Below are 21,053 nucleotides of genomic sequence, written 5' to 3'. Positions count from 1 at the left end.
ACTGCTTCAACCGTTGATTGCATATTGGAGATTGTAAATTTTATGTAATGGAATGCATGTATAATTTACTAATAAACTAACTAACTAACTAACTATATATATACATGTGCTGAGACATATACTTCAAAGGTGCTTGTTCTACATAGACAATTAATAAAAATAGGTGAAAATATATAAGCTATTATGTATTTAATTATTTTAATTATACTATATTGATACAAAATAGTATACTTAGATTATTTCTTATATTATTATAATCTAGAGCAATAAATTTATAATTATTAAATATATAATATTTTATAACTTATTACATTAATATTAGTGATAGGGTTCAAAATTAGCATTAATACTAGGGTTAAAGTTATAGAATTTAAGGTTAGCATGTTTGATTTATGTAAAAGTAAGTTTTAGAAGGATCCAGAGATTAAGTAGCAAAGTACATGATATAATCAAAAGAGTCCAAAACATAGAACTATGTTGGAAAAGATAGATGAGCCATGATACAATCCAACAAGCTGGAATATAGAACCAAAAAAAACCAAAAAATCAATGACAAAGCAAAGACAAACCAAAAGACCCCAACAAACAACACCTAATCCAACTCCTTAAGAGCCTTAGTAACCTAAATCTCCATAACTAATGGTTCATCTTCATCATTCTTCAACCCCATGGTCACCTTCTTTTTGTTAAGTGGTCCTCTCATTCTTTTCCCTTGGCCCCTAGTATCCTCCTCCTTTTGGTTGTCCTCTATGTTGTTCACATCAACAATTAGGGTTGGGATTAGGATTAGGGTAAGATAAGGTTAGGGTTAAGGTTAAAATTATGATTATGGTATGTGCTATGACTAATATCATATTTAGGGCTAGGATAAGAGTTACTGTTGGATTAGGCTCAAGGTTAAGGTTAGAATTAGAGTTAGTAAATATGGTTAGAATAAAGATAGAGATAATAGTTTATAATTATTATCATAGTTATCTTCATGATGGTAGACATTTCTTGTCCAATTACATCAACCATTGATTTCATATAACATAATAGCTATAACTTAACAATAAAAATTTAAAATATAATGAATATAACATGTTGAATTATTTAATAAATATTATAAATGAATCACTTTCAATGCTCCATAGACTATAATTTCCTTAAATATTGAACTATAGAGAGGAAGATTACGGATTAGCCTCACATCGGTTTCTATCGATTTAAATTATGTTGAATTTGTATGTTTCTGGTTTTACTTTGTGTAACGAGTACATTAAAAATCACGTCGAACTCGTACACATGTCGTTGTATTTGACGAGATTACGACTTCAACATTAACGCTAAATTTGCATTAATCTCTTTTTTTTTAATGAGACTACGAAATCAAGATCAATGCAAAGTTTTCATATGAGTCGTTATGCTTGATGAGATTACGACATAAAGATAAATCCATCATTTATATATACAAGAGCATCACTAACATTGTGGTTTGCGTCCTCTAGGCTACCTAAAGTTTAGTGTGTTGGATGTTAGCATGACCGACAGAAGTGAATTTAGGAGGATGAAGCATGAAGAATTTTTCTCTTATACGATAGTCTATGATGGGAAGGAGAGGTTTGTTAGTATTCAATCATATATTTATTTTACATCTTGAAATTTTATTTTTAAATATTTATATAATATTATTCAAAAATACAGAAATAAATATATTATTAATATTATATTATGTATAATATAAATAACTAAATATATAATATTTTTATAAATTTTAACAATATGACTAAAATATTATAATTATTACTTATCTCTAAGTGAAACATCATAAGATTGCTTTCATGATAATCTAAAAATAAATTAGAGCTTGGTTCAATCTCAAATTGTAGATTATTTCTAAATTAAATACACTTTTATTTATATACAAGGAAGAGTCATTTACTATCTCACTTTTGTATATTTACATGAATCATTCTTTTAGGAAAAGCACAATGTGAAGTTCGTCCACAATTTGCTAAGAACTAGTTATCTTGGCATATATTATATTTTGAATAAAATCACATTGTCCTCTTTCTTGACTTGATATGTAATTTATCTTTATATTTTAAAGTGTTACCATTTACTTTTAGAATCTTGCCTTATTCACTACAATTTCAATTGAATCAGAAGGATGTGAGACTAGAATATCTTGTTGCATCAAATGCCCTACGAGACATGCATTGACAAGATAGGATATGTCAAGGTTGCTTGTATTCTAGTCAAATTTATTTACTTTACTGGTAGTACAAAGTTTATCAAGGACTTTAAATAATTTCATATAGTCCATCATTACCTATATTTTACACTAAACTCTTAGTTACCCCCATGTATATTTCCCTTTTCCTACTCCCCTCTTTGTCTCCATTTTTTCCCATCACTTGTCTATTAGGACACTTTTCACACAAAAAGAATCATTTACAACATAGAATACATATTTAATTCATGTACTACACACACACACACACATGCATGCACACGTGTGCACATGCGCACGCACACGCACACACACACACACACACACACACACACACACACACACACACATTAGATGAAGACATTTGTATTGACCTTCCACGTCTCTATTTTGCACCCATTTCACACCAAAGTATAATTTCTAGTGGTATCTAAATTTTAAAGCTTTTAGATTGACTGTATAACCATTTTTCATCATACATCATATAACAACATGTGTGAATATTTGTAATTCATCATCAGAATGAAATGAATTAGAGACAATAAATGATTGTGAATCACAAAAAGAAAAATATATAAAATTAAGTCTAATTACTTTAAAAAAATCAATTCCTTATTATATATAAATAATTAAACATTTTTACTAAATAAATTAACACAATAATGTGAACAAGCCATAATCATCTAAAGTTATGCCTAGTATAACCTACAAAATATGATCATATTTACAACATAATTTTTTTATGAGATTTATTTTAATTTTGATTGAGTGGAAAACTAAGAAAAGGGAAAAGAAATATCTTGTCATGTTGTGATGTGAAGCCTAATCAAACTTTTGAGGTTTATTCAATGTGGTTTTGATGCAAGTAGGGCATGGAAAAGTATCAGGGCCAAAGGCACACCTAGCAATCCTAACCAACCTTGCATAGTTAACACAATAGAAGAAAACATACAAAGAGAACAACACCATAGAGAGAGAACAATACACTTTATTGATTCATGAAAATATCAGCATACATGCCCAGCTATAAGGCCTTATGGGTTATGACTAGATATAATATACATTCAAGATCTAAGATCTAGCATCAAATTCACAACTCCCAGACTCATATGCAACAAATTTTCCAACTTTCGTGTTTTGCCTTGAACTACCTGTAATCTACCCTAGCTCTAAGCTTAAAAACTTTATTTAGATTTTCCAAAATGGCTTACAGATCATTCTAGAACAATACATAATAGGAAGGCTGACCCAACGATGGTCTAGACACATTTCAAGAAAAGAGTTTAATACAAATGTCATGATCTAAAATAATCTTGCAAGTTGGCTCACACCAAAAACCCAAAAAACCACATCCAAAATACTGATGCTCGGCATCAATAGGACAACTTGAGACATGAAGGGTCACTCGGAATCCACTCATAACTTAGCACATGAAGGAAATCTTGACATCCACTAAGTAACTCAACACATGAAGAATAGCTCGACATACACTATGGAACTCAGCACACACTACAAAGTGAGATGTGATAACATGCAAACTCGAGCATTAAGATGACACGGGATAACTTGAACTTGGATTAAACTATAAAATTACTAGAACTTGGCACTTGTTGTAACTCACCAATATCTAAAACTCGGCAACAACTAGCAAAATGAAAACAAATGAGCAAGATAATATGTCAACCCAGGATGCTCCTACATTAGACAACCATGGTAGAAAGAAATGATTCTCTTGAATCATTGAGATGTCACAACCTAAGCTAAATCTATTTCTGATTAAGAAATCCATGTAGCATCTTTAACTAGTATGTTCTTCCACTTCACCAAATATTCATAGTAGTCCTTTCCTCTTTTTCTTTTACCAACTCTCTGATCCAATATCTATTTAACTTCTTCAATCTACTTCTTAGGATAATCATCAGGTACAACAACTTCATCATCTGAATCATGATACTTATGTAGATCAACAACATTGAATATAAGAGATATATCCATGTCATCAAGTAACTCCACTTCATAAGCATTTCCACTGTCAAACTTCTTCGAGATCTTACAAGGTCCAAACTTCTTCATCTTTAGCTTGCTGTATGTTCCAACCCTAAATATTCCTTTCTTCAAATGAACCATCACCTCATTACCAACTTCAAATAAATGATATCTTCTACACTTATAAGCATTCTCCTTGTACTCTTGACTACCTTGTTCCAACTTCAACTTCACTTCCCTATGTAAAGACTCCATAAAATCAGCAAATTCTTCTCATGAAGCACTTCTCTTCTCTTCACTAGCAACATCTCTTTAATTTGATACTCCTCTAGGATTCATTCCATAAACAATCTCAAATGGTGTCTTCCCTATACTCCTATTCACAAAATTATTATATGCAAACTTCGCTTGTGCCAATACCATCTCCTAGTTTTGTGTTTTATTTCCAATTTAGCATCTCAACAAATAACCCAAGCTTCTATTCACAACCTCTGTCTACCCATCAGTCTGTGGATGGAACGTAGAACTAAACTTCATCTCAGTACCCATCTTCTTCCATAAATTTCTCCAAAAATAACCAACAAACTTACTATCTTTGTCAGAAATAATACTTCTCGGTAATTCATGTAATCTAACAACCTCTTTGAAGAAAAGTTTAGCAACATGCTCAACATTTGATGTCTTCTTACATGGTATAAAATAAGCCATTTTGGAAAATATATTCACAATAACAAGTGTAGAATCATACCCCTTTGCTATTTTAGGCAAACCAAGAACAAAATCCATACTAATGTCACTCCAAGGTTCCTTAAGAATAGAAATAGGTGTATAGAATCTAGTATTCTGACTTACTCCATTTGCAAATTGAAAAACTCCACAACTCTTTACAAATTTCTGAACATCCTTATACATTTGTGGCCAATAATATTTCTCTGTCAGCAATCTCAATGTCTTATCAATGCCAAAATGTCGAGCCAATCCGCCGCTATTTTTTTCCTTAATCAAATTTAACTTCATAGAACTTCTAGGAATACAAAAATGAATAACTTTGAATAGCATACCTTCTTGAACAAAATATTCATCATACTTACTGATGTGATTTGTTAGATTTGGTGCTTTGCACTCTCTCCACGCCTCATAAAAATCATGATCAACATCATACAACTCTTTCATTTCATCAAAACCAGGAACTTTAAAATTTATTTCAGTCAATAAAGAATGTCCTCTACTCAATGCATAAGAAACTTTATTAGTAACTGACCTCTTATGCTTACTAAAAAATTTAAAATTTTGCAAATACTCAACCCACTTCAAATGTCTTTTGTTCAATTTATGTTGACTTCCGAAGTAGTGTAAAGCTTTATGATCAGTAAACAACACAAACTCCCTAGGAATCAAATGGTGTCTCCACTTCTTCAATGCTTGATACTTAGCATAAAACTCTTGATCATATTTATAATACTTCCTTTTAGCATCATTCAACTTCTTAGTAAAGAAAGCAACAAGTTTACCTTCTTGACTTAATACGACTCCTATTGCACTACCACTTACATCATACTCAACTTGAAATACCTTATTGAAATTAGACAAAGCCAATATGGGCAACACAAAAACCTTTTATTTCAAAGTCTCAAAACTCTTATAGGCTCCATGTGTCTACTTGAATTCCTTATTATCTCCTCTTTTTGTCTCAGTTATAGCATTACAAACAACACTAAAATTCTTTATAAGCTTTCTATAAAAACTAGCCAAACCATAAATGATCTTACCTCACCAACATTCTCAGGTGTAGGCCATTCCAAAATTACTTTAACCTTCTCTAGATCCATTCTCAAACCATCAGGTAAAATCAAAAATCCCAAATACACAATCTCTTCTGGCGCAAAAGAACACTTTTTCACATTAATGAACAACTTTTCCTCTTTCAAATCACTACAATACTTGCTTGACATGCTCAAGATGTTCTTCCTTAGTCTTTTTGAATATCAAAATATCATCCAAATAAACAATCATAAACTTACCCAAGAATCCTTTTAGAACTCCATTCCTCAAATTCATGAAAATTAGGTGCATTAGTCAAACCAAAAGGCATAACCAACCATTCATATAAACCATCTTTTGTCTTGAAAGTAGTTTTCCATTCATCACCTTCTCTAATTCTTATCTGATGATAGTCACCCTTCAAATCAATCTTGGTAAAGTAATTTTCTCCACTCAAACAATCCATTATGTCATCCATCCTCACCATAGGAAACCTATATTTCACTATGATCTTTTGAATAGCTCTAGAATTAGTACACATTCTCCATTCTCCATTCTTCTTTGGTGCTAGTATAGTAGGTATAACACATGGACTCAAACTTTGTCTAATTAAATCCTTTTGATGTTAAGTTCTTCATTCTCTATCTATAGGTGTCAATTTATATGGTGTTTTGTTTGGAAAACTAGCTCTAGAAATAAGATCCATAAAATGACTTATACTTCTCAGTGGCGGTGAAACATCGGGAATATCCTTAACACTGATATCCTTATACTTGTTTTGTAATTCTATAATTTCTACTGGTACTCGGCTACCTCTAGCTATTGTTACTCGATCATTACCAATTTTTTTTTCTCTATCCTTACTACCAACACTCATTCCTCTAGGAGCTATAGCAAAACAAATTTGAATCTTTTTCTCTTCTTTTTTCAAATTGTTTTCCATTAACCATGCAAACTTTTATTGTAGTACAACTAACCTCATCTGGACTTTCAATCAAAGGCAATAGTATTTTCTTCTCCCCATTCACACAAATAGTATATTGATTCAATTTTCCATCATGTACAACATATCTATCATATTGCCAAGGTCTACCCAAAAAAACATGATAACAATCCATAGGCATAATATCACACAACACTTCATCAAAGTAATATCCAATCTTGAAATTAACAACACATTGTTCACTTACCAATATCTTATGCTCATCTTTGATCCATGAAACATGATAGGGTTTGGAATGCTTCGGCCTTTGCAACTTCAACTTTATAACCAGCTCTTCTGATGCCAAATTTGTTGAACTTCCACTATCAATGATCACCTTGTAGCATTTTTAAACAATCTTACATCTAGTCTTGAAAAGACTTCATCTAATAATAGGTTCCTCTTCCCTTCCCTTATTACATAAGGTTCTTCTCACCATCAGATTTTCTCCAGCCTCAGGTCCACTTGTTAAACTCTCAATGTCTCCTTGAATAACATTAGTTCTATTATTCTACCCACTTTTAGAGGATCTACATTTAAAAGATCTATGCCATCCTTTACCACATCTAAAACAATTACCATGGAAGCCACCTCTAGTATAAGAATTACCTCTTCCTTGGTAATAACTACCACCTTTCCACTAGGTCTTATCATTGTCATCAATTTTCCATTTAGATTTACCTTTATCTAGCACAAAAATGTTAGATCTGCCACCATAAGATTTTCCTCTACCTCTTTGCAATCTACCACATCTACCTCTTTGTCTTTGTTCATGCTTCTTTGTCAAGATTTCCTCTATTTTCAATGCATATTGATATGCTTCTTCTACACTTTCCAATTTCAAAAATTTATCTCATCTTGAATTCCATATCTCAATCCATTTATGTACCTTTCAAATTTCTCAACATCATCATCCACATGTCCAGATCTGATGTCCAATTTATAGAATTTTTGAGTATAGTCTTTCATAGTCATGTCTTTTTACTTCAACTTTTGCATCTTTCTCAACAAGCTAACATGGTAATTAGCAGGAAGGAATCTGTTCTTCACCTTGTTTACCATTTTTGGCCAATCTTGGTCTTCTCCTTTCTGCTCCATTGTCTATCATTTTGCAAATATTCCCACCAAAGTGAAGCAAGATGTTTCAACCTAGTAACTAAAATCTTCACATTCCTATTGTTAGGATTGTTGTAATACTTAAAGAACTTCTCCATATCTGAGATCCAATCCAACATAAGATTCGGTTTCCAACATGCCATCATAGGGAACAACTTCTACATCAGGGTTTGAACATGCCTTAGACAATACTCTCAACAATATTTCTTCATCTTGATCTTCTTCCAGTTTTAAATTAGGGTTTGGTGCTACCATTTCATCATTAGTCACATCCCCAAGATGTGCTCCTCTCCTTTGGGTTGTATCCACAACATCTAATCTAGCTACAATTTGTCTCAATTAATCCAATATAATAGTATCAACATTTCCTCTACCATGAACCATCTTTACAAATTAGTTTCCCGCAAGATTGTAACCCTCTACAAGTTATAGGTCAAATCAACAGATTTGCAATCCTACAAACCAAAACTATATTAGCATTCTACATGATCCAAAGTCTTGGTACAAACTCTCTCACACTTCAACAATTTGCTTGAACACTCAGGAACAATTGTGCTTTGAGACCACCTAACACAAGGAGGGCATGGAAAAGAACTAGGGCCAAAAGAATGTCCAACAATCCTAACCAACCTTACATAGTTAACATAATGTAAGAAAACACACAAAGAGAGAACGATATACTTTATTAATTCATGAAAATATCAGCACACATGCCTAGTTGTAAGGCCTTTTGGGTTATTTCCAGATAAAATATACATTCAAGATCTAAGATCCAGCATCAAATTTGCAACTTCTAGACTCATATGCAACAAAGTTTCCAACTTTCACATTCTGCCCCACACTCAATCTATTCTGCCCTAGCTCTAAGCTTAAACACTTTATTTATATTTTCCAAAACTTCTTATAGCTCATTCTAGAAAAATAAATAATAGTAAGGCTGACCCAACAATGGTTTGGAAACATTCTAAGAAAAGATCTTAACATAAATGTCACGATTGAAAACAATCGCGCAAGTTGGCTCACACCAATAATGTAAAAACCACATCCAAAATACTAATGCTTGGCATCAACATGACAACTTTGTACATGAATGATCACTTAGCATCCACTACATAATTTGGCACATGAAGGATAGCTCGACATCCACTAAGTAATTGAGCACATGAAGAATAGCTCAGCATTCACTATGGAACTCGACACACACTACAAAGTGAGATGGGATAACACATGAACCCAAGTGCTAACATGGTGTGGGATAACCTGAACTCAACTTAAACTTCAAAATTACTAGTCTCAACATTTGCTGCAACTTGGAAATGTCTACAACTTGGCAATGATTGGCAGAATGAAAGAAAATGAGTAGGATAACATGTTAACCTAGGATGCCCTTGCATCAGGTTTCTCCCTAGATTATTTCTATGGGGGATTAGGGACAACACCCTTGTGGTGTCCTAGGCTAGTGCCCTAGGTGCGGTCCCTGTCATAGTATAGGGTGAGTTGAGGGTTAATGCCCCCATGGGTGTTTGTGGGAGCAGGGTCCCAAAAGCCAAAAATGGCCTTATGCTATAAAAGGCATCAGCAGTTATTTTTCTATTATTTTATCCCTAATTTTGTAAGGAACAAAAAACTTATATAAAAAGGCTTCGGGTTAGGGATTTCATAATGTGATGACAATATTGTACCTTCCTACAATTAAATTGTAAGGGATTATAGATTGTTATCACTGGATAATAATAGTGGGCTTTTTGTTGGTGGATGTAGCCCAGGGATTGGGTGACCAATGTTAAATATCTTTATCTTGCATTTTCTTCTGTGCAATCTATTATTTTTTGATATTGGTTATATTTGCATATAACTGCTATTTTTGTATGTGGTTAATTGTAACATATCATACCTAATATAACATATCAAATGGAAGAACATGTTGACTTTGGGGATATTAAGATGTATTATCTCCTATTTGGTGACATACTTGACAATGGATCCATTCATGCTCTTAGTCAACATTTTCTTCAAATATTTATATTGTATAAGTCTAAAACTAGAAGCTAGTTTCTTGTGTAGGATGGATTTGACCTGGTCAAATCTAGACAAAGATAGAGTCAAATCGGTCCAACCTTTGTTCCAAGTTGTAATCGTGGTCTCCCAGATGATATCACTTTTGGATTTTAGGAATTAATTCAAATTTTAAGTTTTTTGCCTGGTTCATATTGACTCCCTATTCAAGTGGGCACTTGGAATTAGGTATATATGGAGGAGTTCTTGTTTAATGTTGAGAATTATCATCTCAATCCATTCATAATATGCTGTAATAAAAATGTCACACATCAAGTAATCAACAAAATCATGTTATACATATATATCTTTGCAAGAAATGATTTTTGCATCTAAGGCATTCAAGCAAGGATTCATTGGAGGCCATCTTTAATGTATTTTCTCTTCAAGATCTTGCTTCCATCCATGTTGATAGTGGAGTTATTCATTGAGAATATTTTCATTATCATTATAATTGCATTCACTCTTCTTACCTTGAGATGTTTACATCCATGGATCTATTACCTTTTGATCAAGTGAAAGTAGAGATTGAAGGGACATTAAAACCCTTTAATAAGGATATAGAGAAAATAGCCATTAAAGCCCAACTTAGGAAATACAAAAAAATAAGGATCAAATGCCACCACATAGAAAAAATCTAGAAAAGCGGCCAACCACATCAAAAATTAGTAGAACAACATAAAATACAAAAATCCAACACATGACCTAGACTAGAAAAGGCTCTTAAGTAACTGTTAACATCAAGCCTAAGTTTCTCTATTATATCAGCAACCTTCTTCATATAGAGTACCTCCTAGTTGGTACTAAACTCCATCTCCCTAGTATTATCCTAAGTAATTTCTCTAGGTCCAATAGGATTCTCCCCTTAACTATCCTTATAAACTGCTACATGGATATATCCTTCTCATTGCTAAAGGTATCCATCTTAACTTAATGAGAATGTACATCTTCTTAGTAGAGGATTTTTGAATCTTATAGCTTTTAACCTCAATCTATTTAGTAGTTTGATACAAGCTAATAGTTATATTCTCCAATTTCATTATCCTTTAATCAATCTCCTTCAACTTGGAAAATGTATGTGTTTGACATAACCTAAGCCATGTTTACATTTTATTTAAGTCCAATAAGGGAAAGAATATCCTTACCTATAAATAACATCAAAGAAGTCTTTCTTACTATCTGATCCTCTAAGTTTTTCATTCATTTATTATCTCATGAAAGGCCCATTTAATAGATTTGTGAAAATTGATAACCCCTTCCTTATAAATTTGAAAAAAACTGCATGTATATTTCCTTGTTAAAAAATTTAACATTGACAAAGTAGGGTCTATCCTAGAATTAGTGGAGGCCCCAATAATATCTATATTTAAAATATGGTGATAAGTATTGAAAAATTTCTACATTAGTCCATAAGGGTTTAAAAATAATATACCACTCTGTATTAGAACTAGCCTCAAAAAATGGAGATGGATCAAGAGACTCCATAAATATAGGAGAATCCACATTACTAGTTTGATGAGGGGTTTGAGGCACAAGGGGAGGAGAAAGTGTAGGAGAATTATATACTTTTGCATTAGGGATTTTGGGCTTCTCAACTTGGTCATAGCTCATCTCTTCAAAGGGGATAAAATTCCATAGTCCTCTAAATAAGTATCCATATCCTTGTCACTCTTATCACCATATTCTTCTGACAAATCCTCTTTGTGGTTCTTATTTTTCATTCCCTCCTAATTGGGTGTTATAGGGGACATCTTATTTCTAGAGCTTGATTTCCTTCTCTCCCTCTTAGCCTTCACAAGGGCCTTTCCTAAATCATTTTGCTATTAATTAAATATTAAAACCATCCTCCATAGACTCATCAAACAAATTAATATCTTTCTCAGAAGCCAAATGATCAAATATGATCTTCACTATAAATCTACAAGTTGTCATTTGCATATGTATTGGATGATTGTTAATATAATAGTCTATATCTTATTATTTTTACACTTAGGATAACTTCGTCCCTCTAGGTTAGTCTAATAGAGAAGTCATCTTCATCCTTAGGTTGACTTAGTTACTTTTTCATCTTGGTACCGATGATTTTAGATTTTCAGACTTGGTTTCTATAGGTATCTGCTACCATAACTTATCATATTTTCATCAATTTACAATTGAATAATAGAAGAATTTATAGATTTTAGTTTTCCTCTTTTGGTCAAGGTAGTTCATTTAAATTTCTTTTTCTTTCATTTCCTTCTTGTTAAATTTTAGATATTATCCATAGCATATATCTTCTTGTTATTTCGCTTAAATTGTAACTTAAGTTATCTACTTGCTTTACATTTTCAACACATACATCAAAGGAAAATATTAATTTAAATCCATATTATTTGATTCCTTCTCTTAGGAAAAGGTGGAACAAAATCCAATTAATTCTACAAAATTTCAAAATGGGTTCATGTATTAGTGCATTGTTGCATGCTAGTCAAAACCCCTTTTTATATAGGGATCTTGGTATTTCTCATACAAATTTTTTAAGGCCAGGTTTACTTCCAATGTTTCACATTTCACCTAATTGAACATAGCAATTTAGGAAAAAAGAGGGAACAATGAAAAAATATTTCATAAAAGTTATTGTTATTGAACAATAAAGCAATAATTAATAGTTCTTGTTAATTTCATTTTACTTGGATAGTAAAGGGACATATGGATTAGAGAGACCATAGAATATATCGGTAGATAGATAAATAGAGCACTAAAGAATAGTGAATAAAATATACAATCAATGTTAAATAGTTACATATTAAAAATAATAGAATACATTAAAATATTGATCGAGCTAATGCATAATAACAAGAAACTTAAGTCATGAAACATGCTTCTATAGAAGATATTTTAGACAAAAGTAAAATAATCTAAAAATTATTAAAAAGTCTTCAAATTTTATTGATAAATAGATTCTCCTTCTTCTATAAACTCTCAATTACCCATATTTGCAATAGACGATCATCTACCAACAGTTGGAAAATCCATCGTCAAGTTGATAGATTTCCTCTAAATTGAAAGATACAACTCCCTTATGACTTTTATTCAATGAACTTGTTTACTTCTTAAACTAATTGGGTATATTCTTGACTGAGAACTAAAAAGGAAAATGAAGGTAGTCCTAGATAGAAGTAACTTAGGTAGTGAGTTTGAAACCCCATACCTAGCCAATCCAAAAATCCACATATCTTATGACTCCCTGACATTGGTAATGCAATAAAGTATGGGATGCAAACTAAAATGATTAAATCTAACATGCAAATTAATCTAACCTTCAACAAAACATAGAGGTATCTCCCCCAACTTCAAGAAATACTCTAATTGCTTTATGTTTTTTGTATTAAAATAAAGAAAAAAACTATGCTTGCTAATTGATCTTAATCTAAGTTTAGAGAGGTGTTCCAAAATCACACATGCAAAGGCATGGTAAATTATTGGGATAAAACAAAATCAATCTTGTGTCTACAACACAAAGTACTTCACATAAAAATTTAGCTAACCTTTAAATTAACTTAGAAAATTACATATATAGGCCCCCTCTTTGAGTTCTTGTCTAGTTAAAGATTCATCAGTTACATTAACAAACCACTTGAATTGCTCAAAAATCCAACAATAATCATTTACAATTCAATACATCAAAGAAATAAAGTAGAAATGGTTAGAAACCCTAAAAATGGTTTAGATTCCTCTCTAATCTATAACAATCACCTTGGTGCCAAATCCATATAATTCGTACCTCAACAGTCATAGTAGGTTTAAAGCTCCATCGTTAAAATTAAATCAATGATCATGATTAAATCCTAGCAATCTTTCTTAGTTTTCCCCTTGTTGCTTCTTCACAACTGTCCTGAATTATTGTTTGCAACTTCACAACTTAGAATCATTTAATTTCATTACCATATATGATGTTGCAATTACTAACTGTTATTTCATTTCATAGGTTTGCAAATTGAAATCTTTGCTGATGGCTTAACCATGCGACAATGTGATATGTTAACTTTACTATTTTGGCTCTTTATCATCACTTCAAAACTTTGACTTAAGGTTAACTTTAACTATCTAGGATGTTGTGAAAGATTTAAAATTGACTACCCTAGGTCATTTTCCGTAGCTTTTCCAAGTTAAGTTAATTTCTTTTGGAAATATAAGAGGAATAACTAAGAGGGGAGGAGTGAATCAGTTACCACAAAAATAAAACCTAGATCCCTTAGATGTCAATACAACTTTAAGATATACACTTTGATAAATTGTATTCTATTGCAACTCAGCAAACACACATGCACTTGGTTTACACTATAAAATGTTGTAACTCGGTAACTACTGAGAATTTAGATATTTGTTGTAATTATCCTTAATTAACTTATTTTTATACACATAAAAAAAATACCATGAACAAAAGAGACACCAAGATTTAACGTGGAAACCCTACTTGAGAGAAACCACCATTTACAATTAGTGACTATTTTTCACTCTTCTAGAGGTGAGCCCTATTAAGAGCTAACCCTATTAAATGTTACAAAAACACACTGTTAGGTGTCACCTTGTTAAAGGATTTAATCACCCTATTAGGATTGGCCTTGTTAGAGGTCTTCAGAACACATCAAGTAGAAATTTCACCTTGTTAGATGATTTACAAATAGTTGTTAAGCCAACTCTATTAAGAGATTTAGTTCACTGCTACAATTGTTAGAGATTAACAATGATATGACCTAATTACTGATGTGAACTTATCATTTTTTATTTCAGATCTCAATTTTGTATTTCATAATTGATCCTTCTTGATCAAATGTATCTTTGTAGCTCCACAAAGATATTCTTCTTATCCTTCCAATTCATTTCTTCTAAGCATCTTCTTATCTTCACACCCTTTTTATTATTCAATTCCACAACTTGAACACACACACACACACACACACACACACACACACACACACACACACACACACACACACACACACAATGTTATCAATTTAGCTTGAATGCAACTTTAAAAAATTAATATTCATCTACTTGGTTGGTTAAAACCATTAGACAAAACTATTAAACTCAATATGCCAGTACAAGAAAATCCTTTGTTAGTTGACCATGCTTAGTAGACACTAACCAAAATAGATTTTCCTTTGTTAACCAAGTTATCTCAGTTAACATTATTTTTCATGCCAACTTTTCTTTGTCTCCTAAGTGAACTCAGTAGACATGGGCATCTAAACTTGGAAAATATTAGAGTGCTTGACAAATGTAGAGAACTATCTTCATCACTTGAGTAAGCTCAAAAAACACTGACCAATGAATGTATGAAATTTTATATAATATCAAAGATAATATATAATGGATCAATTATTTTCAACAATATCCCTCTTTGGAATTGATGACAACACAACATGTCATAATACAATGAAATTTTTGCAAAAAATAAAGTAAGGAAAATATCCTTAGTTTCATCCTAATTCTCATCCATGAGAACTCCCTACGTTAATGTGAAATCCCTCTATCTTTAGTCTTCTCCCTCTATTAGAAAACTCTTATGTCTTCAACATATCAGACCAATTTCTTCAAACAACATTTTTTTCCCCTCTTTGACATCTTCATAGAATTATGACATCAAAACTCTCTTCATCATTGAAATATTATTCCTTAGACCATAAACATTGTAGTGTCTAGTGTAACTTAAGTACTAATTCATATGCAATCTCCTCTTTCATTACTACATCAAATGGATCAATCTTTAGCATGCGTTGGTTGATGCATTGCTAAATTTTGTTTAGTGAGCTTGTGATAAGGGAATAACCTCAAACTTGCCTCTTAGATACATAAATGCATCCTTAGGTAATATCTTGGCAAATATGTATTCAATATGTTCTTTAGTATTTACATATTCCAACCTCAATTCCTTGTCTTGCACTAGCTCTCTCAAAAAATGATATTTTATTTCAATTTTTTTGGTCTTGGTATGCATCATAAGATTATTGGATATGTTAAAATTGCATTGGTTTTATCATAGAAGATAACCACTCATTCCTTGATTTATACCTTCATACCTACAAACAATTGGTTGAACCAAACAATATTGGAAAAATTGACTATTGATGCAATATATTCTATCTCTGTGATTGACTGGGAGATGCAATTCAACTTTTTTCTTGTCTAAGACACTAGTCTTTTACCAAGAAAGAATGGCCCACCTCTGGTGCTCTTCCTATCACCAATGCTTCCTATCTAGTCAACATTAGTGAAAGCTTTAAAATCTAATTTGTCTCCTTTCTTGTACCATAAGCCACAATCTTTAGTACTCTTTAGATACCTCATGATTCTCTTGATTTCCATCATATTATTTTCTTTGAGATTAGCTAAAAATCTTTCCACCAAAGCAACTACAAGAGCAATGTCAGGCCTAGTATACACAACATACTATAGTTAACAATCATTGATCTATGTACATGGTTTGATCTACTTACTTAGCATAATCATTTTTGGAAAGGTTATGTCCAATAGACATAGTTGTTCCAATTGGTCTTGATTCCTCCATTCTAAACTTCTTCAACATCTCCTTGATATAGTGATATTGAGTAATGTAGATACCATCTTTCTTCTGTTGAATTTGCAAGACAAAAAAGAACTGATCTCTCCAAACATTGACATCTCAAATTCCTTTCTCATTTCTTTAGAAAAGGATTTACATAAGTCATCATAACTAGCAATTAATATATCATCCACAAAAATGTTTGTGGGTAATATCTTCTTCTCTAGTCCTTCTTTGATGTACAGACTATTGTTATCATTTATCCTTTGAAAACCAATCTTCATTAAATAACTATGAAATCTTTCATACCAAGCTCTAAGAGCTTGTTTGAGACCATATAATGGTTTGTGTAGTTTACAAACCATATCGCTTTTGCTAGGATCTAAAAAACCTTCAGGCTACTCTATGTAGACTTCCTCTTCTAGAATTCCATTCAAGAATGCAGATTTCACATACATTTGATACACTTTAAAACCTTTATATGCTTCATACGCAAGTAAAGTCCTAAAATCTTCTAATCTTGCAAAAAGAGAAAAAGTTTCACCATAATCAATACCTTCTCCTTGAGAATAAAATTAAAAAACTAACCTTTCTTTGTTTCTTGATAATTCTCCATCTTTAGTCAACTTATTTCTAAATACTCGTTTTGCGCCAATCACATTTTTATCATTAGGTCTAGAAACAAGAGTACCAGTCTTATTTATTTCAATATGTTCAATCTTGTAATTTATTTTTTCAATCCAACAATAATTATCTGGAGAATTTTTAACATTTCTAGGCTCAAATTCAATAAGCAAGAATGTACCCTCTAATTTGTTCCTTGTCATGCATCCTTCTGATTTGTCTCCAATGATCTACTTAGGTGCATGGTGCCTTTTGATGTGTCATGCTAATACAAGAAACTTGGATTTAGAACTTGTCTCGCTTTTCTCATCATGAGCAAGCTCGAGTCCCACTATCTATGACTCAAGTCCTTTTGATGACTCAGTAAAAACTTGTTGTAACTTGGTTGCTTTAGACTTAGGTCCTCCAAACTATGACTCAGGTTGCATTGGCTGAAACCTAGGTGCTTTTGGAGATTTTGAGGACTCAGAGGGTGAATATTCCTAACTTCCAATTAGATTAAGCAATGTATTAGGATCATAATACACAAACCTTTTGTAATCCTCAAGTTCTATGCTGCTTTCTTCTTCACTCCTTTCTACAAACTCATCAATCTTAAAAAGTGCATTTTCTATGATCTTATGAGTGGTTAGATTCAAACACTTATATGCTTTATTTCTATAGGAGCACCTAGGAATATGCCTTCATTACATTTGACATCAAATTTACCTTTCTAGACTCCTTAAAGATATAACATTTTCTACCAAATACTGTCAAGTAACTTTCATTGGGTTTATAGCCATACCATAGTTCGTAAGGTGTTTGATTTGAGTCTTTCTTCAGTTGTGCTCTATTTAAGGTATAAAATGATGTACTAATTATTAATTTCCAATATTTGATTGCAACATTCTTTTCTGTCATCAAGGTTCTCACACAATCCATGATAGATCTATTCCTTATTTATGCTATACTATTTTGTTGAGGTGTACCAGTGGTTGTTACTTTTCTTTTGATTATTTTATTAATGTAGAATTCGTTGAATTCATTTGAGATGAATTCACCTCTTCTATATGACCTTGGACACTTTAATTTGTTCCCTATCTCTTTCTCAATTCTAGCTAGATAACATTTGAATTTTTGAAAAGCTTCAGACTTAACTTTCAAATACATTACAATCATTATTCTAGAATAATCATCAACAAATAAAATGAAATATAGATCTCCATTGTAGCTTTCTATTCGAATAGGTCCACAAAGGTTTGTATGAACTAGATCCAAGATTTCTTCTGAATGATAGTTCTTACTTTTGAAACTAGTCTTTCCTATCTTTCCAATTCGACAATTTTTTGATAGACCCATATTAGGATTCCTCGGACTAGGAATACCTCTTAAGATTTTATTTTTTCTTATATTTACTAGAATATCAAAGTTCACATCAAAAAACCTTTTATCCCACAACTAGATTTCTTATACTTGAGCCATAAAACATGAACTTTCATTGAGATCTAAGTAGAATAAGATACCTTTTTTTTATTACCAGACCCAACTAGATTAATTTTTCCATGGCCTTCCCATTCATGAATTCTACATTGAATCCAATGCTATTAAACTATGCCACAATGAATAGATTATGATTTAGTCCTTCAACCTAGTAGGCATTGTCACATTTGAGCACATTGGTTAGTGAAATACAATGTTTTCCTTTTATGCAACATAGGTCCTTATTTCCAAATCTAACCCCTCCACCCTCATAGTGTTATATATGTTCAAAATTTCATTTTTCATCAATCATGTGGTGAGAACAATCACTATCAATAATCCATGTATAATTCTCACTAACATGATAAATAAGTGCCATCTTATCTAACTCATCATCTGATTCATCTTTTACAACTATATTGGCCACTTCATCATTATCACTCCTATTAGAATCTTCCAAAAAACAAGATTCTTACCTTATCCTTGTATTCCTTATAGCTTTTAAATTCCTTCTTGCCTTTGTAATTTCTACTTTTATTTTCATCTTTTTATTCTCTTTTCGGACACCTTGCAATAATGTGACCAACTTCTTTACATGAAAAATAGATTAGAGGAATTTTACCTTTGTACTTTCCTATTCCTTTGGGATATTTCCTTGCAAGTAAGGCTTAAATTACTTAAATATAATTTTCATAACCTTCTTCCTTATCTTCACTATAAGATTGTTTAGCTTTTGATTTTCCACCTTTCTTCTTGTGTGAAAGCTTTACTTCAAATGTAGACTCAATGCCTTTGGAACTAGGAACATAATTATCATAGTTATCCAACTCAAAGGATATCAATCTTTCCACTAGAGCATCTAGATTTATTTTATTATATTGGATCACATCTCATGTCTTGAATTGTAGGAACTCTAATTGTATATATAGGAAGAAGGGTTTTGAGTACCCTAGTTACAAATGTTTTATCATCAATGTTTCCTCCAAAGGCTTTTATTCCACTTACACTTTCTTTGATTCGCTCAAGATATTTTACAATGTTTTCATCCTCTCTTATATTCATCTAATAGAAGTGGCCTCTAAGACTTTATGCTTTGGCTCTCCTTACATTTTCATCTCCTCCATAGATATCTTTCAATTTGGTCCACATCTCATGAGTCGTACTACAACCTTTGACCTTATCAAATTCAACATAGTTAAGAGAAGAAGCAACTTCGTAAGTTCCTTCCATGCTACAAAGTTCTCTCTGTTCAACTTGGGAATCTCTCTTTTGTAAGACATCTTGATCTTTAGCTTAGGTCCTTAAAACCTTCTCTACAAGCACAAAAAGCTCTAATACCAATTATTGCAAGCATAAGAAGACTAACTAAGAGGGGAGGGGTGAATAAATTACTACAAAAAGAAATCCTAAATCCCTTATATGTTAAAACAACTTTAAGATCTACACTCTGATAAATTGTATTTTATTGTAACTCGGCAGACATATAGGCACTCAGTTTACACTAGAGAAAGTATTGTAACTCATTAACTACTAAGAATTTAGATGTTTACTATGACTATCCTTAGTTAACCTAGTTGGATACACATAAAATAAATAGCATGAACATAAGAAACACCAAGATTTAATGTGGAAAACTAATTTGGGAAAAACTACCAATTGTAACTAGTTACTATTTTTCACTATTCTAAAGTGGGCCTTGTTAGGAGCTAGCCTTGTTTAAGGTTACAAAAACATGCTATTAGGTGTGATCCTATTAAAGGATTTAATCACCTTATTAGGAGTGGCCTTTTTAGAGGTCTTCAAGACAATTGAAGTAGAAATGCCATCTTATTAGAAAATTTACAAATAGTTGTTAAACCAACTCTGTTAAGAGATTTTGTTCACTGCTACAATGGCTAGAGAGAAACAATTATATGACTTGATTACTGATGCAAACTTATCTTTTTTGTTTTCATATCGCAATTTTGGCTTGTATACTTGATCCTTCTTGATCGAATGCATCTTCATAGCTCCACAAGGATATACTTCTTATCCTTCCAATTCACTTCCTCTAAGCATCTTCTTATCTTCACACCCTTTTTATAATTCAATTCCACAACTTGACCTTATATATATATATATATATATATATATATATATATATAGATGAATACAACTTATAACAATTAATATTCATCTCCTAAGTAAGCTAAAACAATTGGACAAAACCATTAAACTCAATATGCCAAAACAAGAAAATCATTTATTAGTGAACCCTTCTAGGTAGACACTAAACAACATAGATTTTCCTTCATTAATGAAGTTAGCTCGGT

This window comes from Cupressus sempervirens, chromosome 4 (genome assembly GCF_028749045.1).
Source record: "Cupressus sempervirens isolate cs-2001-9-10 chromosome 4, ASM2874904v1, whole genome shotgun sequence".
In the NCBI taxonomy this organism is placed as follows: domain Eukaryota; kingdom Viridiplantae; phylum Streptophyta; class Pinopsida; order Cupressales; family Cupressaceae; genus Cupressus; species Cupressus sempervirens.
The sequence above is the reverse complement of the archived record's forward strand: the minus strand, read 5'-3'. Positions refer to the sequence as shown.